The following is a 24,452-nucleotide window of genomic DNA, read 5'->3' as shown; positions in this document are numbered from 1 at the left end:
CTGACAGTGCAGCGCTCCCTCAGTACTGCACTCGTGGCATCCTAGATTTGGCATCTAACCCGCCTACTTATTTTCCAGGCAAGCCATCATGTCCTACATTACAAGTAACAGTCAAATCTTTTAGATGCAGTCCTTTCATAACCCTTGACCATATCCCCAAATCAAGCATTTCTCCAACATGAAGATCACCGACACTCACCCATCCTCGTAACTAAGATACAAGTTTAGCTTTTACTCGTCACCTTCCTCTACATCCTAGCTTAAATCTATACAGCTTTAATATCTATCCCCAGATATGGGAGCAGGGGAGGCAGTGGGGCAGACATCAAAACTGGACAGTGTCTAAATTATTTAACTTGATTACAGTATTTGGTTTTGTAAATTATAAACTAGCAACACTTCCAAGAAATACATTTTCTTTCCTATAGCTTTTGAAAATTTTAATAGCTGGTCGGTGAAAATCCCCTTACAGCCTTGCTTGCATTGTACACCAGAGTACATTTATCAGTAAAAATAACTACTGGATTAGATCAGCTAGAAACAGTTTGTATGCACAGTTCATGTTCAAAATTCCTTTCTTGTATCCTCCTCCTTTCCCACCCCCTTCCCAACTGAATAGAGTTTAGCGTATTTTAAAACAACTCAAACAATGGAAGATGTTTGTCCAGACAAAATTGTTTAGTGCAGCTTTTGATAATTTATCTCACACAAATTATATTTCAAAATAAAACACATGAAAAATTATTGTCTCCACAACACCAAGGGGCAGCAAATCTGATAAGTAAGAACAAATAACGGACTCACTCCCTGGCACCACTTGGAAAAAATTGTTGACTTTTTACAAATTGGCAAAAAGCTTAACTTTCAGTTGTACCCAGAGACCATTTATTTAGCTACACAAAAAACTTATGATGCATGCAGGTATACCTCTTCATCAATGTGCTCATTTTAAAAACACTGAACAGTCTGCAAAAATATGCCATCACACTTTCAACATCAAAGCAGGAAGCCAGTGTTCAACACAAGGCCCCAGTTATCTCTGCAGCCTACAACTTGTACTGTTAATTATTATACATTCCAAATATTGTACAAGGTTCTAGTTTTGAGTCTTATGGCACCTCCAAAGGCCCACAGGTAAAGGAAGGTGTTGAGCAAATCCATTATGTTGCCTCTTGTGATGAAGCGGTCACCTTGGGTGACAAGGGCAAAGCCTGTATCCAGCATTTATACATTTCAAAGAAAATGTTAAATATATTGCGAAGTGGAATAAATTAAAGCTCAGGTTGCACCATGACCCTGGACAGGAACATGAGGCCGAGCCTCAGTGGAAGTCAGTGTGAGGATGACTGAGAAAAGGCCAGAAGCTTCCTCTTTAAACTTTCACTGTTGGTGCTGCCCAACTCCAAGCTGGGACACTACATTGGCCAAGTGCTGGCAGAGGCTGACCCAAACATCTCAACAATTACCCACTACCTTTTTTTATGACGTTATAAAGCAACATTTATGCCATTCAACCTCTAAAAGCACAGGCAGTCGCGCTGCTGAGCGATTATTAGTACGCACTGGAGGCCATGCCCACCTTCCCTTTAAGATTAGGATCTTTTAAGAAGCTCTCCCTCTTGCGGACTCAACCTAACTTCATTACCGACATACCAAGCCCGCCCTCCCCAATTCTACTCCTCCCCCTTCCGCTTCCCCATCCCACGATCTACGTCACAATCAGTGCCCCCCCCCCCCCCACCCCCGCCTATCCACCATTGGTTGGCTGACCTGCCAATTACACAACTAGCGCGCGCCCACGCACACCCTTAACGGTTGGCAGGTTAGATTGCAGCGCGCAGCAATTCAACCTCCCCCCCCCCACCACAACCACACACACACACACCCGCTCTATAGTTCACGCGGTGGACCCTGGGCGGTGTAGTCCACCTTCACTCCACCAACGGCCGCCGCGGCCCAGCGGACTACAGTTCCCAGTAGGCAACGGGCCGCGCCTGCGCGGTTCCCCTTCTGGGCTCCTCGGTCAGTCGGGGGGCGAAACGTAAGCAAATGTACAGTATAGAGTACAGTAAAGGAGAGAGAAGCCGGCCAAGCGGCCGGCGCGCCGATTTCCGCATAACAACACGCTGCAAGCGTCAATTTTACCTCAGGTCTGAGGCGGTTTGGCGAAGGTAGAAGCGAAGGTTGAGCAGGTACCTGGTGGTCTGGAGTCTGCTTGGGTTGAGGCCCAGGCTTAGATGTGTCACCCACACTCACTCCCTCCCTCTCACTCTTACTATCTGCCAGTGGCCCGTATGTAACTCACTCCCTTCCTGGTTCCACCAGGACCTCCCCTCTCTTAAAGCGGTCTTGTGCCCTCCCTGTGAGTATCAGGGTCCTACCCCCTCAGCTTCATCTTCCCCTCTTTAAAAATACATCCTGTAAGCCCATAAACAGAAAGCTCTTGCCTCCTGGAGGACATTTTTCGCCTTCCTGCTTCTGTGAGGGTCTCCCACGTGCCCCCACCCCCTTAAAGCTGTAAAGTCCCTCCCTTTCCCCCCTCCCCCATCACCCCCCCGGGCCGGGCTGGGCTGGGCTCCTGCCCTCTTCCTTCACCAAAGCAAACAAGGTGTCACATCAAAAGCATATTTGCTGCTGTGAGTGGACTGAAAGGGTCTCCCTTGTTGTGCCCCCACAGCCCTCCCTATATTTAAAGCTGTAAATGACCCCTCTTGGGACGAGTCTCTTAAAGGGGCACTGCCCATAAATTTAAATAGATGTAATAGGCTTTGAACAATAGGAGGCTGCGGGGACAAAGGTAAATGGAAGGAAAGAAGGCCTTTGATGGGATGGAAGACATGAGAGATTGAATGACAAAAGAGTTTGTCCTACAGAGTCAAAGGGAATGGTGATGGGGCAAGGAAAGGAACAAAAATGTGTCTGGAGCACGTATTCAACTGACTGGAAGTAAAAGAAAAAACTGAAACATGCAAATAAACAGAAACAAGATGCAGGGACAGAGCTTTCAGTGACCTGTCATTTTAGTTCTCTACCTTGCTTTCAAGCTGACATCTCTGTCCTTGGCCTGCTGCACTGCTCTAGTGAAGTTCAACATAAGCTTGAGGAAGGGGGGTTGGGTTGGAGGGGGGGTGGTGGTTGGGAGGGTGGTTGGGGTGAGGGGGGGTGGAGGGAGGGGAGGGGGGAGTGTTGGAGGGAGGGTTGGGGTGGGGGAAAGGGTGTGGGGGGGTGGGCATTAATGGGAGTCAGTCCCATTGCCCCGCAAAGAGTTCAAAGACGGCCACAGGGGCTGTTGGGTGCAGAAGCGGGTCGTGTGAAAGGCACACCTTGGTGCTTCAGGACTTGTAAGAGAAAGAATAAAACAGAAGTCAGCCCTTTAGCCCTCACACCCCCAACTCCCCCACACACCCCCATGGCCCATCCATGCCAATTCATGCCACCTCATGCCCCCAGCTACCCACTCTGTATGGGCTCTCATGCCCCCCATGCCAACTATGCTCCTCTACCTACTCTCCATGGTCCTTTATACCCCCTTGACGTTTTCCTCAAAGGTCTAAAGCCCACGAATCGTGTTTTGGCTTTCCCATTAACAAAAAATGGATCTGCTTGAAGGCAGCTGCACTTTTCAATGTGCAGCTGCCTCCATGTACCACAGGTGTGCAAAATACAACCCACCCCTCCCTGCCCCCTCGGTGAAAATGATGGATGCCAGGTTTGAAGGCTGGAATTCCAGAATCAGGGCTACAGTGCCATTTTGGCTAACCCAGAGACCCTTTCCATTCCTGCGAAAATTCAGGTCTCTGATTCTCTCTCCACAGATGCTGCCAGACCTCCTGAGCATTTCCAGCATTTTCTGTTTTTATTTTCTATCTGCCTTGTTGGACATACTCTGCATTGGTTGGATATGCTGAGCATCGTGTCCCAAACGACAACAGTTCCTTTTCATATCAAATTTATGTCATGTGAGACATGTATCATTTGCCAACACTTAGTGTCTGGATTCATGCAAGAAGAATGAGTTTTTCCAGGTAATTCTGTTTTTGTTTTGGATTTCCAGCATCCGCAGTTTTTTTGTTTTTATTAAGAAGAATGACACGTTGGATGAGGGAGTTGAGTGTACCTGGCTTCCTCTGAACTGTAGCCCAACATGAGCTACAGCCTATAGAAGAGGGGCAGAGAAAATTAGATGGAAAAAGTAAGCCATGCATCAGGTATTTTGGTACTAATTAGTTCACAGAGGAACATTTAATTGTGATTTATATCATTGCAGATCCTTTCATGCTGTAGATGTTGACAGCTTTGTTTATTAACCATAGCTTGCCCCCTTGGATTAACCTGACATACATTGGGTAAAGTAACCTTGGGGCAATTTTCAATTGAAGTTCAAGTTTGAAATTTAGGTTTCCTCAATGGCTTATTTTATTAGTGAGGAATTCAGCTGTGATAAACCCAAGCAGGTATCAGATCTACTCCTCAATCCAAGCTAAATTAGCTGATCTCAGCTCAGTGGTTATAGAGGTGATACAAATGGCCTCTGGGTTTAGGGAGGTGCAGAAAAATCAGCCAGAATGCACTTCCCTGATCACTGTTCATTGACTCCTGACATTCCAGAATTGGTGAGCACCACAGAGAATAGAGTGTGTAATAGACATTTCTAATAATATTATAATTTGGTTGTATAAGGTTCCTTTGCATTTTTTGAAATGGGACTTTTACACTTTATTCAGTACCTTTCAGTTTGATTGGGCCACATTTTAGAATATTGTATTAGTGATGCCTTTAAAAGGGCCACTTGTAGTGCCGATTTCTGTTGGGTGATATTGGGGCAACTCAGTGTCACTCCTATAGCCACTGGTCCTGAATCCTCAATGAGGGTGTAGACTCTAAATTTGTCCTAAATGGGATCTTGACCCTGAAGTAGGTTTAAATCCCACTCCAGGCACTTGAGCACCAAATCTAGGCTAACACTCCATTGCAGCGCTGATGGGCTGCTGCACAGTTTCCTGGCCAATATTTATTCTTTGACAAACGCCAAAAAAGAACTAAGATAAAAGCAAAATACTACGGATGCTGGAAATCTAGAACAAAAACAAAAATACCTGGACAAACTCCGCAGGTCTGACAGCATCTGCGGAGAGCGATGCAGTTGACGTTTTGAGTCCGTATGATCCGAGTTCTGACGAAGGGTCATACGGACTCGTCAATTGTATCCCTCTCCGCAGATGCTGTAAGACCTGCTGAGTTTTTCCAAATATTTTTGTTTTTGTGCCAAAAAAAACTGATTATCTGGTCATTGGTCCCACTGCTATTTGTAGAATCTTGCTGTGCATAAATTGGCTTTCACTTTTCCTACATTGCAACGGTGGCTCTATTTTCAAAAAGAGCTCTGCATTGGTTGGGAAGTGCTTCAGGACACCCTGAGATATGAATGCAAGTCTTTCATTACCTTTTTCACAAATGAAAGAGGGAAAATAAACACGTGGCAATGGGCTGCTTGGTGTGCTGATTCATAGAAGCTAGGAAGGCCCCAGATTCAATCCCCAATCTGTGTTGAATTTGTTAGTCTAGCTGAGCTGGAATGGTTGTGGGCTGGACAAATGGCCTCAAAGCTGAAGAAAAATTAAACTTTTTAAGATTTTTTAAGTGGCTAATTATGGTTTCAGATTTTGAAAAGGACACTTTATACATTTTGAGGCTTTGATGAATGATGTGTTGGCAGATCACTTGGCACTTATGACTAAATTGTCGGCTAAAAAAAAGAATTCTTGCTATGCATTTGCTATGCAGTAGTTGGTTTATAAAGGAGTGTATACATTAACATGTTAACTAATCCCTGCGGCATTTTGTGCAGCTACTCAGTCTGTATAAGACAGTCTCTTATCTATCATGTGTGAGGCATCCTTGTCCCCACAGTGGTACTGCCCAGTATGAGAATACAACACTCATTAGAGTCTCTCAACTGTCTAAGCAGCCAATATGTCCACACTGGATTTCTCTCCGCATTATAATAGTGGTGATTATGAGTATAAACCTGTGCCCATTATCAGCATAGGGCTCACTACACTAGGGGTTCTCCTTTTCCCTCAGAAACCCTCCCTACACCAGATACCAGATTCACAAATGTGCGACTTGAACAGAATGACCAGCGAGAAAAGTTTCTTCTGATAATTCACAATTGCTTTATTGAATCACCCACAACCCCAAAGTACAAAACCCAAAATTTAAAACAACCTCTTCCCAGTACCTGACACAAAGTCACCAAGACTCGGTTAAAAACACAGGCAAAACACCACATCCGGTCCTGAAACCTTAAGAAAAAAACCTTCAGACCAATATCACCAAGATATGCTGAAACAAGTTAAAAGGTACCGGCAAAAAACACCAAGTTTTCACCCCAAACCTTCACAAAACCCTCAGACCAATATCACTACGATTTGGCTGAAACTTACAATCATCCACACGGTTGGTCCTTCCGGTGAGAACTGTAGGTCCACGAGCTAGGTTGACCCTTCCGACCACTCCTTGACTACAGTTCAAAACATTCAGGCCAGTATCACCGTGATATGGTTGAAAACATTTATAATCCCCAACACGACTGGTCTGTCTGGTGTTGACTGTAGGCCTGAATCGAAGTGACCAAACCCGACCCTTCTTCCAACCGCAGCCCAGATGCTCAGATCTGCTCTGCTTTTTTAATAATTTAACTCAAACATGTCAAAATTTATTTCCTGTTGCTCTAGTGTCCATTTAGTTGATTTCACGTAAACCCAGCCAAATGTCATCAGCTCCTGCTGGTTGAAACAATACATGGTTTTCCATGGAAGATGTATCCAGGCAGGCGAATATTATTAGTTCTCATTGTATGAGCAATTCTCCTGCTGTTTGAGGTGGCACAGTAACAGCACCTGGCTCCAAAGCTAATGAGGGTTTGAATGACCCCTGTTCCAGTATTATTGTCTGTGGTGGTTGAATAATTCCTTGAGTGCATTGTATTGATGAGGTGTTCTTTGTGCCATTGTATTGGATAATCAGACTTCTTGATTGCATTAGTAGATGGCAAGTAATGGCATTTCCCTGGCCCCATTGTTCCCTGATAGCAGTCAGTTAATGTCTAAATCCTTTTATGGATCACTGTGTTTTCACAAAATGTCCAAATTAACTCTTTGCTGCCCAGCCTGTATTACTGACCTGCTTATCTTTTTGAAATTTATAGTTCCAATCATGAGGTCAAAACATATTCATGGGTTTGAAATTATGTTCCATAAATTTCCCAGTTGGAGGGGATTTCGATCCTACATCTCCCCCTTTAATATCTCTCTTATACCTTAAATGAGATATTACTGCTGATGAATCTTCCGCCATGATGAAGTATTGCAGTTCCCAGCCAAACTTTACATTTTTTACAGAATTTGTACATTTAAGTCCATCAACCCTTCAAATAACCCTTCCAATTTCACCTATTTTGCCTTATGTTTTAATTTACATGATAGTATAAGTAGATATAACATCATAACTAACTGTACAATTACTAATACATGTTATACAATTCCTCCAAGAGGAGCTTCGATATTGAGACCAATATCCCACCAAGGTGGGGTAGTTACCTCCCTGATCTCGTTTTTCGTTTTACTATTCTCCTGTTGGAGAGTATAATACTGTTTCTGTGAAAGCTTCACCTCTTTTACCGGTTTTGTTAAACGCTTGGGTAATGGTGGGCTATCATACCCAAAATGAGATATTACTGCTCAGTCTTTTGCTAACCATGGGTGACTGTAAGTATTTCCTCCTCCTTAACTAACTAAGTTATGTAATAAAAACAATAAAACTGCGGATGCTGGAAATCCAAAACAAAAACAGAATTACCTGGAAAAACTCAGCAGGTCTGGCAACATCGGCGGAGAAGAAAAGAGTTGACGTTTCGAGTCCTCCTGACCCTTCAACAGAACTGAAAAAAAAGAGCTCTGTAGAAGGGTCATGAGGACTCGAAACGTCAACTCTTTTCTTCTCCGCCGATGCTGCCAGACCTGCTGAGTTTTTCCAGGTAATTCTGTTTTTGTAACTAATTTATGTACATATTTTTCTAAGCAGTTACCCATTTCACAACTTCCCTTCTCTTTCTTTGCAATTGCATATAATCATACAGACATCTGGCTTTCTTATATCTACGTCTTCTCAAATCACATAGTAAATGCAATACAATAATGAATTGCACAATAACAAAAAATGAGGAGATATACAGATCCAGGGATGGATCTGAATATCAGTGCCAAAAATCCATCCCTAGTATCACTGATCTCTGGGGTGAAACAGCTTATCCATTGTAACTTGAATGTGACCTCTGAATAATATCAGCTTAGCTTGATACCCCTTTCGGTATGACACTCCTGATCTGTAGATCTCCTCACTCAATATCATTAAAATTACATCATGCACAGTCTTAAAAGATCCTCCAGCTCTCCCTTCATCGGTATCCATCTTGTGGTTTCCCATTCAAGGGTTGCTCACCCGTCTTATGGTTTCGCACTCAGGGGTCTTGCAATTTCTGTGCTTTTGCTCACCTCAAAATTGTCCTAAATCCAAATAACAGTGTTGTTGTGCAGACTGCTTGTAATATTTAATTCACTTTTTCCTCAAAAGAAACCCCTATTTTATATCGGCAGAATCCACCTAGATTGCCTGTGTATTTGTTTTCCTAGAATCCCTTTGAATTTCAGATTATTTTCCCTCAAACTGTACAGAGTACCAACCCATATGAATAAAGTTAATTGATCAATTCTTGTGCCCAGACCTACTGGTTTTGAAAAGCCTGACTCTCATTGGTCAATGTGTTTACATCAGATTTCCCATACTCAAAAACTTTGTTTGGGAAATAACCAATGGCCTGAACGGGTTAAGGCCAAATTCATCTTAGTTTTCCTTTCGTTAAAAAAAAGTCTTTAGCCCAAGAGTATTTTGTTGAAGCTACTGCAGATCTTGTTACTTGCAGTTTACCTGTAAGAAAAACACAAAAGATCCATTTTGCTCAAGACAAAATGGGTTAATTTGTCCAAATTTAAACATTTTGTAATGCCCAATACAAATAAATTTAAAAAAACAGGAACTATTTCTACTTTTGAATTCTCATGATATCTTTTACGCACTTGCTCAGATTTCTTAACATTCTTCTCAGACAGTATTTTAAATTACCCTTCCAATTGTTTAAAATTCCAAGCTCTCTTTTTTATTTCCCCTACTTCTGGCAGTCTGAGCTCAAGTTCCAATTAGCAGTACTCAATCTCAAAATTTTTCCTTTTCTGGGAACAAAATTCCCAAATCCTTAAACTTTGTAACAAGTTTCTAAAACCAACCCAATTAGGATTAGCCATGATCACTTCAAATATCCCAGATTCCAATCAACCCTACCAAATATTAAAACTACCTTGCATGTGTGGATTCGTATCTGGATTAAAATTCCCACGTTTACCAAAATACCCTGGAATTATGATTCTGGCCAGTAATCATGACTCCAGGTTCAAACATTGAAGATTTTACTTCACTAATTACACCTCCCTTTTAAGATAGATATCACAGTTTCAGGAGAAATTTTAAAACATACTCATCCACACAAAATCTTTATCACACACACATTCACAATATTACAACTTTTGAAACACATTAAACAACCAACTGTATGAAAACCACATACGAAAACAGATCACAGGAGGTTAAGCAACTTTTAAGTAACACAGACATTGGCTTGCAGACACACAGAGAAAACGAAGAGACAAAGACCCACTCTCTCTCTCTCTCTCTGTTTCTCTCACTCAGCACAGATGTACAACACAATTGGTTTTAACACTTTCAACATCCACTCGACAGGCACTGGAGCACAGACACACAAATTCAAACAAGGTACTCTATTAAAACAGACAGAAACTGAATCCACTCATATACACACAAGGTTTCTTTAACTGTTCACACAGCATTTTAACTGTACTGTGGGCAAATCAACTTAATTTCTTACTTTCCCCTAACCATTTCCCATGACCCCAAAGCTTCCCTTATATCTCAAACTTACGCAAACAGCTGGACCATGGTCTTGCTGACAGAGGAGCTCATCTCTTCTCATCTCAGCTGGGACCAGTACCTGTTGCGGGCCCATTTTCCCTTTTAAATTCCCAATTCCCTTGATTGCCCTGCATCTTACATTCTCTGATTCCTGAAAAACCTTGCCACATTTCTCAGCATAATAAACTGTTCTAACCAAAACGTTTGTTACCTTTTCAGCTCTTAGCTTTTTCTCCTCCATCCATTCTTGAATGAACACAACTCCTGCAAAAGGGATTCTGTCCCCCTCCTCCAGGCACTCAGTGAACTGTATCTGGACCTGTTTATTAGACAACTTCTCTACTTCAAAGGTACCCTGTCCCTTTACCAAATGGTAAGCCACCTTCATACCCTCACACTTAGTCTTCAAGTCCTGAGCCTGTGCCTTGACCTCATAATATAACTTCTGATACTCGTTTCTCTCTTCCCTTACCTTACAGACCTGGCCTTGATAATAGCTCACAGTCTGTTCATGCCTTGACTGTTCTGTGGCCCTTTCTGTCTTTAGCTCCTCAAGTTCCTTCATGAAACGGTTAACTACCTCGTCCCTGTCTGAGACTTGTTTCCTCAGGACCTCTACTTCTTGTCTGAGTTTAAAATTTTCACACTGATCTTTAGGGTGTTGATGGTCATATCCATACAACCACATTGCCTTTTCTATGTTCTTTCACCTTTAGGATGACTCAGACCGCCCCTCGATCCATCCTAATGGATCCCCTGAATTAGCTCCTTCCCTTAACCACTTGGCTTTAGCTTCTCACAGATATACTTCTGTAACCTCATCTCCATTGTCATCGGAGGATCACTTCCACCCCCCCCCACCCAACCCCACTTTGCCCACAGTGCCGTCTGTTCAGCCATATCACCATCTGGTGTCCTGTCGTGGTCACCAATTCTTTAGGGGTTCCCCTTTTCCCTCAGAGACCCTCCCCACACTTAAGTTCGTGACACTAGACTCACAAGTGTATGGCTTGAACAGAATGACCAGCGAGACCAGTTTCTTCTGACAATTCACAATTGCTTTATTGAATCACCCACAACCCCACAGTACAAAACCCAAAATTTAAAACAACCTATTTCCAGTACTTGACACAGTCACCATGACTCGGTTAAAACTTACATAAGCACAGGCAAAGCACCACGTCCTGTCCTGAAACCTTAAGAAAAAACTCTCAGACCAATATCACCAAAATATGGCTGAAACAGGTTATAAGGTACCGGCAAAAAATACCAAGTTTTCACCCCAAACCTTCACAAAACCCTCAGACCAATATCACTACGGTTTGGCTGAAACTTACAGTCATCCACACGGTTGGTCCTTCCGGTGAGAACTGTAGGTCCATGAGCCAGGTTGACCCTTCCTGACCCTCCTTGACTGCAGCCCAAAACCAAAATTGCATTGAACCATTGTAGTCGCATTCTTTCCCATTTATTTTAGACAGGCTGATGTCCTGACTGGAGACAGAACTAAGGTGGACAGTTTAAGATATTGTGCTGAACCTGCAGACACTGCTGACATTGGGAGCAGAGGCGGATGGACCCAAAAATTTCGAGGCTGGCCAGTGTGCTGGCTTCCTTACCTGTTCCTGGCATTTGCCATTGACTGACAAGGGTTCAGGGCCCGGGAGTGCAGCCCGCTCCCACAAGGCAGGCAGGCAATTAGGCTCACTAAGAGCTTTGTTTAATGTAAGTTCATGAGGCTAAGATTTTTCCCCAAGCAAAATGGGTGAGTAGATCAGCTTCCTGGAGTTAGACACCCAGCAGCTCCAGGCAAGCCTAGAGGCCTCCCCTGCCTGTCTGAATGGGATACAGCCAAAGGCTGCCCTGTAGAGAACTCCCTTACTACTCTTAAGAATTTCACCATGGGATCTTTTACATACACCTGAGATGCCTTGGTTTGACATCTCATCCAAAAGATAACACCTTCGACAGTGCAGCAGTCTCTCACTACTATACTGAAGCATCAGCCTAGATTTTATGCTGAAGTCTTTTGCTTGGGACTTAAATCCACAACCTTTTGATACCTTGTTGAGAACGTTGTCACTGAGCCACAGCTGATACCTGGAAGCTACCTGGACCAAATTATTTTGAAGTGGGCAAAAGATTTATTCTTCTGTAAGCTTTAATGGCATCATTGGCTCCTACTTATCTAACTGTCCTTCAGCTTTTGAAAAGCCTCAATCACAGTACCTATATATACCATATTAACATGTTAATATTTAAACCAATAATATTGAAAAAGAAACAACCTTGGGTGGAATTTTCCACTCCCACCAGTGATGGGAATCCTGGCGGGCAGGGGCTCAAAATTTGGCATGATGGAAAGAGTCAGATTGCCGCCAGTGAGGAAATTAGTTTGGAATTTTGTTCTCCCAATTTTGATGGCGGGTTGAAGGCGAGTCGAGTTTCCCGCTGATTTCTGTCAGGAAACATATTTGCATTCATTTACATCTCATGAATGCTCATTAAACGGCTAACTTGCTGGAATTATGTTCCCCCTCCAAATTAAGTGCCCCGCCAGCAGATAAATAGAACGGCTGTTTCCCGACTGTATATAAGTGAGATACACCTGGCAAGCTTCACTTTGTCAATCACTTTGAGGTCCATAGATGTTACTTTCTCTTTCTTGGGGAGCTCGCATGAGAGCCGTTAGCAAACACTGTGCCAAGGCTGGACTAGAAGGCTGAAGGATTGGGAGATGTGGGTGAGTAGGCAGGCTGGGCAGGTAGAGGCAGGCTTACGGGGGAAGGGTGGGTAGAGTGCCTGGAGAATGGAGGGGTGTGGGGCAGTCTGGGAAAGGGGGCGTGGGTGAGATGTCTGGGGAAGTGGGGGTCGGTGGGCGGGTGAATGTGTCTGGGAAAGTTGGGGGGGGGTGGTGGGTGACAGTGTCTGGAGGAGGGAGAGGTAGGGTTGGTGGTGTCGAAAATGAGATCCTGGGTGGAGAAGTCAGGTTGCTGGTGATAGGAGGGAACAATCAGAGAGTGGAGTAGGATGCGGTAGTGTGGCAGGTCCAGGCTGAGAGCCTGGTAGGTGAATGTCTCAATGGGTGGGTCACAGAGGGGGCAAGACAGGTGGCTCGGTTAATGAGAGGGGGCAGGGTCAAGGTGGGCATAGAGACAGTAACAGGTGGATCGTGATAGGGTCCAGGGTAATGGGGGGAGGTTCAAGGCTAACAGAGGGGAGAGGAATGGTAATATTGAATGGGTCTATGGTGATGGGGGAAGTTAGTGGGTGACAGGGGGAGGGTAGGAGGTGGAGTGAGTTTGAAAGATGACATGCACCATTTTTACGAACTGACATTGACCATGCATTTAGTCAGCCAGTGAGATCCCTCAAGGTGGGAAGAGGGTCCTTTTGAGTGCGTGGAGTTCAAGGTCAGCACATGTGGCCGAATAAATTGTGAATAAACTGGCCGTCAAAGATGCTCACTTGTGTTCTCCTCTCTATGATTAAGCCCGCATTGCATTTGCCATCGGCTGCAATCAGAGGCAGGGATGAAGAAAGGGAGGGAAGTGGATGTCTCCAAGGGGCCCAGCTCATGGAGGGTAACCAACTCACCACTCTAAACCTCCATCCTGCTGGGTGAATGATCATGGCTGACAAGGGATTATGCGGTTAGTCTTTCTATGCTGTAAGACAATGGTCTCTCTGTGGAGTTTTGAAGATAGTGGAGGCAAGTGGATAAGTGTCTGCATGAGGCATCTTGCACATGGCTGTCATTACTCTGGTCAAAGAGCAATGTCTCCATGCACATTCATGTATCCTCCAGGGTGTCCTTTACCTGGAAGGAGTGGGGTAGGGATGCCATGTGTAGACAGAGGCCAGGTGAAGGGCTGCTGGCTTTGAGATGGAGGGAAACTTGTAAATGACATACTCATTAAAGATATCACTTCAATTTGTTCACACATCCACTGAGGTGCCGATGTTGCAGGCTGCAGCAACTTTGCCTTGGGAATGGCTCTCATCCAGATGAGGAAGTGGAGGGCCATTCGCAGCTTGGCACCAGGCTAGGAGGAGCAAGCAAGCCTGAGCAGCAAGAGGCAACAGGGCCTTTAAAAGGTCAAGAGGCTGGCGAACATGGAACACTGCAACAGCGAGCATTGCCCCATGTGTGTATTACCAGCAGTGCTCTTATCTCGAGATGAGCGAAAGGCAATGCTGGAAGCACCATCATGCGTTCCAGGGTGTGGTTGCTCACATCTGCCAGCTTCTCCAGCATGGGCTGCCTCAAGAGCTCTGGAGGAGTAATATGGAGCTCCTGGCCTGCAAAGAGTGAATGTGTGTCCAGGTGCCCTTTAAATATGGCACCAGGACCTTCAACCCCATGAGGTAATGGTGGGGCGGGCACTTTCCTGCCTATCCTGCCACAAGATTTGCTGAGCTTCTCAAGGATGCATAATTAACGAGCCGAAAAATACAAGATTGCATGTGTTTGCCCACCCCACTGCCCAGTGGCAATCACACCAACTTTCCCTCCTGCCACCAGACTTAGATTCCAGAATGGAAAATTCCGTTCCTTAAATTTAATTAATTGCGAAACATGCAAATAATGAAAAAGTCTTCTTTTAAATTCCATTGCTGGGCTTTTTCTTGTACATCATTAGTCTAAAACCACATAAAAGAAGAAAACAGAATTGTAAAAGTTTTAAGGAAGCTGATGTTTAGGAAGCTGGGGCCCTTGTAGAAACAATGCGCGGAGAGGTTGTGGGTGGGAGGGGGTTGGGGGGGAGGTGGGCAACAGGACAACCCATTTTTAAAATTAAAAACTTATAATGAATGCATAAAAGTATTAATGTTTTATCAAATATTTTAGAAATAAAACATATTTCATAATCCTCACATGAACAACACTATTTTGAAGAACAGGGGAGTTCTCCCCCGTGTTATGGACAATATTTGTACCTCAACAAACATCACTAAAAGACAGATTATCTAGTCATTTTCACTTTTCTATTTATGGGACCTTGCTGTGTGCAAACTGGCTGCTGTGTTTCCTACATTACAACAGTGAATACAATTCAAAAGTCTTAGATTGGCTGTAAAGTGCTTTGAGACATCCTGAGATCATGAAAGCTGCTATGGAAACGTGCTGAGAATTTTATGATAATTTAGAATGCATTTCTAGAGAGTGCTTGCCTGAGTACGTTCACACACTGGACACAAAGCTGTCCAGTGGCCATATTACATAATTACAGCATGGCAGGTTTACATTGGCAATTTCATTGAAGAATGCTTTGCCCAAAGGCATGTCCTTGCTCATTGTCTGCTGATGCTTCATCCTGAACAGTTTCTTGGCAGCTTTTGTCAATGGTGGTTTGCCATTGCCTTCCACTCTCAAGGGCAGGGTGAGGAGGTAGGCACGGTCCCAAGTCTATCTCAGCCAGAAGGGGAAAATCGAACCCACGCCGTTGGCATTATTCTGAACCACACACTAGACATCTAGCCAAGTGAGCTAACCAGCCCCCACATGGGCAATGTCCTATCTGATTTTGTTAGTATTAGTTCGTGGTTAGAATGTGGAACTTGCTACCACTTGGAGTGGTTAGGGCAAATATCGTGGATGCGTTTAAAGGGAAGCTAGATACTGATGTAGGGGGAAAAGGAATAGATTGGATTAGATTGAAATAGGGTAGGAGAGGTTTGAGTGGAACACAAACACAGCATGAACCAGTTGAGCCAAATGGCCTGTTTCTGTTAGTTAATGCTATGTAATTCCTATTGAATGTGATCATTGGAAATTATAATGGAGAAAAGTTGGCAGAAAAAGTATGCCCAAAAAGTGACATCAGGAAGTTAAGTGGCAGGATGTAGGAACATAGGAACAGGAATAGGCTTTTAAAGTCTGTTAACGGAGGCCAATTGGGATTATCCAGTCAGCCCGGTGGGAGCCAGCTAAATTGCCTGGAGGCAGCATCCCCCGGATTGGGGGCGATGGTGGGGGGGGAGTCGGTGGCATTGCTCCAGGCAGGCTTAGAGACCTTTCTGCCTGCCTACCTGGGTGCAGCAGCAGCCGCCCTGTAGAGTTGTGGCCTGGCTGCAAAGGTCATTTTTAATTTAAAGTTTAAAAAGATGGAGAACGGGCTTGTATATTTTGAAGAGTTTTCTGCCTCACTTACCTGCTGCTGCCTCCAAGCTCGAAGGCCCCTGAATTGCCCTTCAAATTTGTGGATCCACCCACTGTCCTTAATTAGACAGCAAGCCCACCTTCTGGTCATTAATTGGTTGGTTTGGGGAAAATCACAATAAGTGACTGTTTCCGATGCGGCGTGGTCTCCTGACTCTCATTCGAGCCTGACAAATGGGCTCAGAAGCCCAAGGGAAAATTCTGCCTGGTGTTGTAGCTGTATCTCCAACTCATGCTCCTACCAAATATTGTTTCTCAGTTGGAGTAGTGCTAGTTCTAACGCGAAACTTAATGTGCAAGAGTACAAAATTGTGTCAATTACAGTGATGTGAATGATTGTACTACAATAACTTGCCTGAATGTATGCAAGGATTTCACAGCTGTTATCAAACTGAGTGCTGATAGACCGAACACTAAAGTTTCTCTGGTGTGATTTGAAAAGGATATTGGGCTTTTTAAAGGCCATTTTCTACTCCATTCAATGGGTCTAGGTAGCAAATATTAGAAGCAGAATAATGGCTACCCTGATCAGATCATTTTGCACTGTATATCAAACAAACTCATGAATGGTCCTAAGGACGTTACTTTCGGCCCTGAAAAGTGCCCAGTCTACTTCAGATTCCCCTGGAAGGGCAAGGTATCTCAAAAATTTGCTAGCTGTTTCACACTGCAACTATGCAGTAGCAACATGAGTGGTATTCACCACTAACAGGATGCTGCCATCAAGCCAAAAAGACATTTTGCCTATCACACAAATGAGTAATGTAATATATGAATTTCAGTGCCAGTGTGATGGTAGGTGTGCAGGCTGTATGTCCCAAAGACTGGCGGATCATATCAAACGGCATGATCCAGCTGCTGTTTGCAATGGGCAGGGTACAGACCGTATCCAACCAGCCTGTGCTCGCAAAACTCAAAACAAGTGTCCAATATTAGATGTGATTCCGCGATTGGACAACATTTGCTAAATAATCCTAAATGTGCTGAGAATTACACTGACAGTCAATTTAATATTGTCAGTCGGGCTCTCAGTGTGGCACATTTGTGCCTACTGGAAGCTACATATATTAATACACAGGACCCTGTTCTTTGCAGACAGAAAGAACATGTACATACATTGCGCCTGTTTCAGCTAAACAAAATAAGTGACAGCCATTCGCTGACCCATTTCTCAGGGCAATGCCTTGACCAATCAGGGTCAAGCTGCCTGGTTTAAATTTCAAACAATGCTTAGCAGTTAACTGTCAGTCACCATCAATGGTGCATTCTCCATGGCAATGCCACTTGCCAACTAATCAGCAGTCTCTTCATGTACTGTATAAATTGTTGTTTTCCCCTTATATTGATATTCTTGTGAGTATCCTGATGAGTGCAAGACAAAAAGCTTAGACACGTCTCTTTTTTCAGCAATACTCAAGCTCTGTACTATCAAACAACTATTTATTAGAAGATAATTCATTTCTTTACAATCCATTAAGGCAGTGGGAAAGATGATCAATTTTAGTAATGAGGCAGTCTAGGCAAGTTCAGACACAGACTTCGCTAACAAATTTATTCAAGTAAAAAGCCCTCTCTATAACTTCACATAAATTGTGCCTGCAGTTTTCAGGCCCATTTTCAACCTTTGACAGATGTTCCTTTTGCCTTTATAAATAGATTTCTGAATATCAAGGGAGTCAAGGGTTATTGACGGCAGACTGCAAAGTGGAGTTGAGACCCCAACAGATCAGCTGTGATCTTATTGAATGGCGGAGCAGGCTTGAAGGGCTGAATGGCTTACTCCTGCTCCTATGTTTCTATAAACCTGAAAGTCTGATTCGAAGTATTACAGTCACCCACTTCTTTAAAATTGATTCAACATATTTTACTTGGATTAAAAATCCAACAACTGTGAAAAGGGTAAAATAAGCCAAAATGTATCAGCAGAAGGGTGGGTTGGGGTGGAATGCTGGCAGCATTTCAAACACATGTTCAACTTTGCCAGCTACACCCTGAACTTAAATGACCCTGTAGAATCCAAACCCATCTATTTTGAGCTTCCACTTAGCTTCCTGATTCCGGGCCAAATGTGAAGCTGGAAAATTTGTTTGCCTTCCTTTGTCTTTTCTTTTTCTTTCTTGACTCTCATCAGGGATAGTTTCATGGGCACTTTCCCTAAACTGGTCTTTTTCACATTAGCATCGACGGTGAATGTTGATGGGCATCTCAGTGGGGGAAATCACTATTGAGTCAATCTGCTCTTTGCCCAGTATCTGGGGCTACTGGATAGTCATCAAAAACGGGAACTATGGACGGTTTTTGCCCCCCTTATCTTGGAGCATTGAGGCCAATTATAATATCCTCCCTTACCCCCTGAAAACACTCCCAACTGAACTTAGCTAACTCAATGCATTCCTGTGATTGAATGTGGCATCAATCTGGGTGGCATATTACCATACCAGCCAGTGTCACTATCCTTAAATATTGATAGCAATTGCTTTTCCTCTTCTACTTTTAACTTTACATGATAAATCACTTCTCAACAAAGTTGGGGGTGGCAGGGTGTGGTGGGTGGAGCAGATGACCTGTCAGGAATTTACCACTGCCTGCACTTGATTTAGCCGCTGGCATGAAATGCCCAGGAAAACGTCAATAATTGCTGCAGCCCTGACATGTAATAATCCTGCAAGTACATTCAGAAAACATATTTAGGACTTTTGCAATGCATTGTTAAGATCTCCGCCCTACCCCACCCCCCAGATCATTCTATGCCTACCTGCTCCTCTTGGCTGCATGGCTGAGATGAGTGGCACCCTACCCAGTGGTACCACATTGCCAAAACACTTCGATGCTCCAGTACAATCAATCAGCTCATTGCCCAGACGTGAAAATCATTTGCTCACAAGCTTCAATAAAACAAATCATGTTATTTGCTGCTGAAGAAAGCTGTGGCTCCTAGAAAATACTTATAACCCACATATAATTTCAAAAGTTTTCCTTTTACATGGTTGGCCCTCTAATGATCTTGTTCAAGTTCTTCCCCATTTCTATAAGGTCAGATAGGGGTAAACTATATTGTTACAGATTGTTATGAGCCAATCTTGACACAATCATCTTGCAGAGGCTGGGAGTCCTGGTAACCTTTTCTGTATGTGGGCATTGACCAGGAGGAATCTTGTCCCTGCAAAAGAAGCAAGTGTTCTTCTCACTTTAAAAAAGGATAAACCGAAAGGCAATTAAAAACCATTCTTTTGTGTATTATTAGCTGCAGAGTCCAAATTCAAACAAAAATTAAATTTTCCTTCCACCATGGACTGTCCCTTTTTCCTTCTCTAGTATAATCTCACTCCTGGAAAGGCATGCTGGGTTACTATCCACTGGCCATTGTTCAAGTCCAACCCTAAAGAGTGAGGTTTTGGTAGGCTGTTCAATCATGGAGATGTGGATCATGGATCTCTGTACCGTCATCAGGAGCAGGACCCCCCCGTTAAATGTTCTCCTTTGTAATTCAGCCAAATATAACAATTCCTTCACCATTTAGTCAAGCCCAGAAAATCAGCATAGAGTATTGTTATCGGGATCTACTTGTTTAGAATTGATCAGTACCATACCACACAGTTCCATCTAACCAGGAGTGACAGGTACCAAATAGGAGGAGAGGAATGGGGGTGAGGTAGATTACATCCAACCATCTTGTAGTAGTGATGCCTAAGCTAACCAGGGGAGCAAGCTAATAGTCATTGGCTGTCCCACAATTTGAGGATGACATCTCAGGGTTGCGAGTTTCTTCCATGGGGCTTCATGTGACTGAACAGGCTGATTCTCGACCCACAGATCTTTGGGCACATGGGGCAGGATGTCCCCCAAGGTAGTGGGATCCAGAGTGCAGGATTAGCTTCCTTCTCTTTCCTTCTGTGCTGCTATTCTGCCTCATCATTGAGACGTTGTGACTCAAAGAGTGATGCTGCTTGATAGACAAGTTGTCGCCATTTTGAACAATTGGGAGCAAACTCCTCCCAGTCATTAATGTCAATGCCACTGCACTTCAAGGAGAGCTTCAAGGAGAGTAGAGCATTTTTGAGGTGTTTCCTTTGTCTTATGTTGGCCATGTGAGAGTTGAGAAAGCAGGACCTGGTGGAGGTGATGGTTATAAGCTATCTGGACACAGTGTTGATCAAATTTGATTTTACAGGAGCTTTGCCTGAATGCTTGTGGAGCTGGCTTCCAGAAGGAGATTCACATTTGCTTGACAGTCTTCCCATTGAATCCAGAGGATGTGACGGAGGCATTGCTGATGGAATTTCTCTAGCACACTTATGTGTGCCTGATACACTGACCAGTTCTCACTGCAGTGCAGGAGTGTGGTGACGACAACTGCTCTGTACACCAGGACTTTTGTTGACTTGAGGAGGTTTTTGTTGTCAAACACTGGTTGCCATAGTTTGTAGAAGGCTAAGCTGGCACAGTTGATCTGGTGTTGGATTTCCTCGTCAATGGTGGCCTTTTGAAAGAGATGGCTGCCAAAATATGAGAGGTGCTCAACATATTCTGGAGTCTCTCCTTCAACATATATGAGCAAGTGAACAGGTGTGGAATCTGGCACAGAGTAGGCAATGACACTGCAGTCATCTGCAAACTGTAGATCATTTTTAGTTTTGGTATAGAGAAAATACTTATATAGGTTAAAGAGTTTTCCATCTAGATGGTATTTAATACTCACACCACAGGGCAATTGATCTTTGATGAGGTGAATAGCTATTGTCATGTAGATCAAAAATAGTATGGGAGCTATCTCACAGCTTTGCTTGACCCCGGTCTAGACTTTTAAGGCATCTGTTTCAGATCTCCCAATCAAGACAATTGTAGTCGTATCACCATGAGACAATTGCAGGATTGTGATTAAGTTTCTTGGATTTAAGCTAACCAGGGGAACAATATAATAACCAGGAGGTCTATGGCTATTCCTGTGACGAGGGTAACAATGAGAAGAGCTGTGGCCATGCCAAGGATTAGGGTAAAAAACAAGAAGTCTGGCAGTATCTGTGGAGAGAAAAAAACAATGTTGATGTTTCATGCTGATGAGGAGGCAGAGGAGTCCTGACACTGGGCAGAATTTTCCCATCCTGCCCGTGGTGGGTTTCATGGTGGGCAGGAGAGGAGAATCCAGCGGCAGGCAAAAAGTCAGAAATCGGCCAGCTTAAAAACAGTTTACAATTCTTCTGAAGGCAGGTTATTCATGGGTCACTTATCCTGCCGACTAATGGTGTGAACACCATTTGCATTCCTTAACATCCCATAAATGCTTATTAAAACAGTCGCTCGCCGGAATCTCTTCACGCTTTCCAATCTTGCATCACACCAACAGGAAATTATGTCGGCCTCAAACTCGTTTGAAAAGAGGTGGCGATCACAAGTTGGGTTTTCATTCGCTCGTAACTTCGAGGTGAGTATGACATACAGAGCCTACTTGTCATAGCATTGCGCCAGTCTTGTTGTGATCTATGCCACACAGTTGGGACTGAAGGGTTGGTCTGCACCTGCTCCTTGCCTAAGTTGTCCTGAAGTACACCATTGTGCGGTGATACTCATGCAGGTCTTTGCTTTCAGACAGCGACCAATACTGTGGCCGAGGTTGGGGAGTGCAGGGATCTTCTACTCCCGGTGACTGGGACAATTGTGCACAAGGACACTGCTGTGCAGTGGTAGTCAGGCAGAACTCCACTTTCAAAACCAGCACTTCAAATGGGGGTGGGATGTGGGGTGAGGGTGGGGATGACGAACACAAGGGGGGAAAAGGGGAGGGAAGGCTGTGGAGTGACAGCGAGGGAAAAGGGCGAACAAGATGGGGGGCAAAGGGAAGGGAAGCCTGTGGAATGGCAGTGAGGGGGAAGGCCGAACACAAGTGGACCTTTCTGGGTCACCCTCTAACTTGATCTTGCCGCAGGTGTGAACAGGAGTCTGCTTAGAAAGAAAAGAGGAAGACCTCTTTGTGATGAAAGTCACTGAAAGCCAATGGCTTCATTAGCACTGTTAAAGGGCTACTCAGAACTCAATGGCTTCACATGACAGTTGCTGCATCTCAAGAGTAACGTGTAGGAATTTAGAGTTTGGGAATGCATGCAATAGTGAAGGAGGCACAGCTGCATTATATATGGCATTCCATCAATAATGGGCTTCACATGTTCACCAGAATCAACATTCCTAACGGGCCAAAGGGCGTCCATTCATTGACCATGAGCAACTGATTGGTCATTAATATGCCACATCAGAAATTAGAGCACAGAGCTAGGTTGGGTCACTCATCTCAATTAAACTTTAGCATCCCTTGCAGGGCTCAAGATGTTACATATCTGTGATGCCATCTTGGTCACCTCAATGTGTGTGCTAGTGTCTCAGGGACAAGGAGGCATCAGCCACCATGCAAGTTTGGCAGGAAAAACAATGGATCCTTACAGTTTCCTATCATTTCATCTTCTGAGCTTCACTTTCTTGCCCCTTGAATCATTAATGTCTTCAATGTTTCCTTTAAGAGAGAAGGCTAAAGCACGTATGGATCCACGGCTTAATGCTGTTTTTGTCAGGGTCCTAATGCAATGGAGGAGGTGAAGGAGGGAGAGGCGATGCCGTGCTCAGCTCCAGCAGGAGGCTACACCTGAGGGACATGGTCAAGTGGAGCCAGAGCATGAACAGGAGGGTCAGGAGGAGAGGCCCAGACAATGAAGGCAAATTGCCAGAGCTGGGGTTCATCATAGAAGAGTCTCCTATTTACAAATGCGCTTGACCCAATCTCTGGTACATCACATATACCACATTCTTCATGAAGACCTGACACCACTTGGAGTTGGAGGGTATCTCATGCCAGTGGCTTTGAAGGTGACCACAGCGCTCAATTTTCTTTCCAAGGATCAACAGGTGACCTGTGTGGCATCTCTCAGTCCACAACACATCGATGCATAAAGGAGGTCAAAGATGCCCTTTACAGGAAGGCCCATCATTATGTCAGATTTGCTCTGGATGAAGAGAGCCAGACTGCGAGATTCACCGGCTTCGCTGCCATCTCAGGCTTCCCAAGAGTGCAGGGTGCAATAGACTGCACCCATATGGCTATATGGGCTCCATGGCAGCAGCCCCTAATGTTTATAAACCGCAAGGGCTACCATTCCATCAATTTACAACTGGTGTGTGATCACCGGAAGCACATACTGCACATTTGTGCACGGTACCCTGGGAGTTGTCATGACTGCTACATCCTGAGTCACTCCCAGGTGCCTGAGATTTTTGAGGGGCTATTACGTCTGCAGGGACGGCTGCTTGGGGATAAGGGGTACCCACTGAAACGCTGGCTGATGACACTGGTATATCACCCTCAGAGTTGTTCTGTGGAGATGTACAACACTGCTCACTGCTCCACACATTCCCTTATAGAGCAGACCATTGGGCTTCTGAAGATGCGTTTCAGATGCTTGGACCACTCAGGTGGCTTATTCCAATACATCCCCACAGGGTTTCCCGCATCATCACAGTGTGCTGCGCTCTTCATAATTTGTCTATGCAAAGAGGTGAACCCTTGTCAGAGGATGAACTGGAGAAGGATGAGAGCTCATTGGAAAGTGAAGATCTGGAGGCCCCCAGGAATGTCAGGAGGCTGCTGAGGGTCAGTATGAGCATGATCGTGCCCTGGAGGAAGGAAGATTTGCCTGTTATACGTTAATTGTTGATAGGTTTCAGGAAGTGAGGGCATATGGTCACATCTCTCCTAGCCCTCAATGCCAATCACTTTCATCTCAGAGGATGTCCAACATTTGCAGCAAGAATAAGTCCTACATTCACACTTGCATGCTCTGGCCTCATGAATCGCCATGCCATGATCTCTGCTTTAGTCCGTGGTGCTCACTCTGGGAACTGAAAGTCACTGAGGAACAAGAGTGATGTGAGAGAAGACTTGAAGCCTTTGCCACCATCTAATGATCCAAACACTGCTGCGACTGAGATATGGACCTCCTCCTCCCGTGCATGTCTTGTCTTCTGCCACTACCACTGAGGAGACACAAATGCCACTAGAATATCAATGCTGATGAGCAAGTATCACTATGTGCTGAGGTTCTATCTGTCCCCGGTGTTGTGAAGGATGGGTCTGGCCACGCTACCGCGGAACGCTCCAAGTAGTTGGACCACCTGTCTCTCGTGGAAAAATTTATGCAGAGAAACACCTTTGACCACAAGCCCATCAGGCAGTGGTCGGCACATAATGCCTTAGAGGCCCTGC

The 24,452-nt window shown here is 44.4% G+C and overlaps 1 protein-coding gene and 1 long non-coding RNA gene across 2 annotated transcripts in view; one reads left to right on the top strand and one right to left on the bottom strand.

Moving 5' to 3' along the window:
- LOC121286989 (zinc finger and BTB domain-containing protein 7A-like) overlaps positions 1-2,264 on the bottom strand; it is a 386,990-nt gene extending 384,726 nt beyond the window's left edge. The window contains exon 1 of the mRNA XM_041204397.1: positions 2,146-2,264. The gene's annotated coding sequence lies outside the window, so the exon portion shown is untranslated. The remainder of the gene's footprint in view (positions 1-2,145) is intronic.
- Positions 2,000-23,010, top strand: LOC121286990. The gene is made up of 3 exons (XR_005945136.1): positions 2,000-2,192; positions 21,552-21,629; positions 22,717-23,010. It is a non-coding gene; the product is annotated as an uncharacterized LOC121286990 (long non-coding RNA).
- The last annotated feature ends 1,442 nt before the right edge of the window (positions 23,011-24,452 follow it).

This window comes from Carcharodon carcharias, chromosome 14 (genome assembly GCF_017639515.1).
Source record: "Carcharodon carcharias isolate sCarCar2 chromosome 14, sCarCar2.pri, whole genome shotgun sequence".
NCBI lineage: Eukaryota > Metazoa > Chordata > Chondrichthyes > Lamniformes > Lamnidae > Carcharodon > Carcharodon carcharias.
Note: the sequence above shows the minus strand (reverse complement) of the source record. Positions and strands in the feature narration are given on the sequence as shown.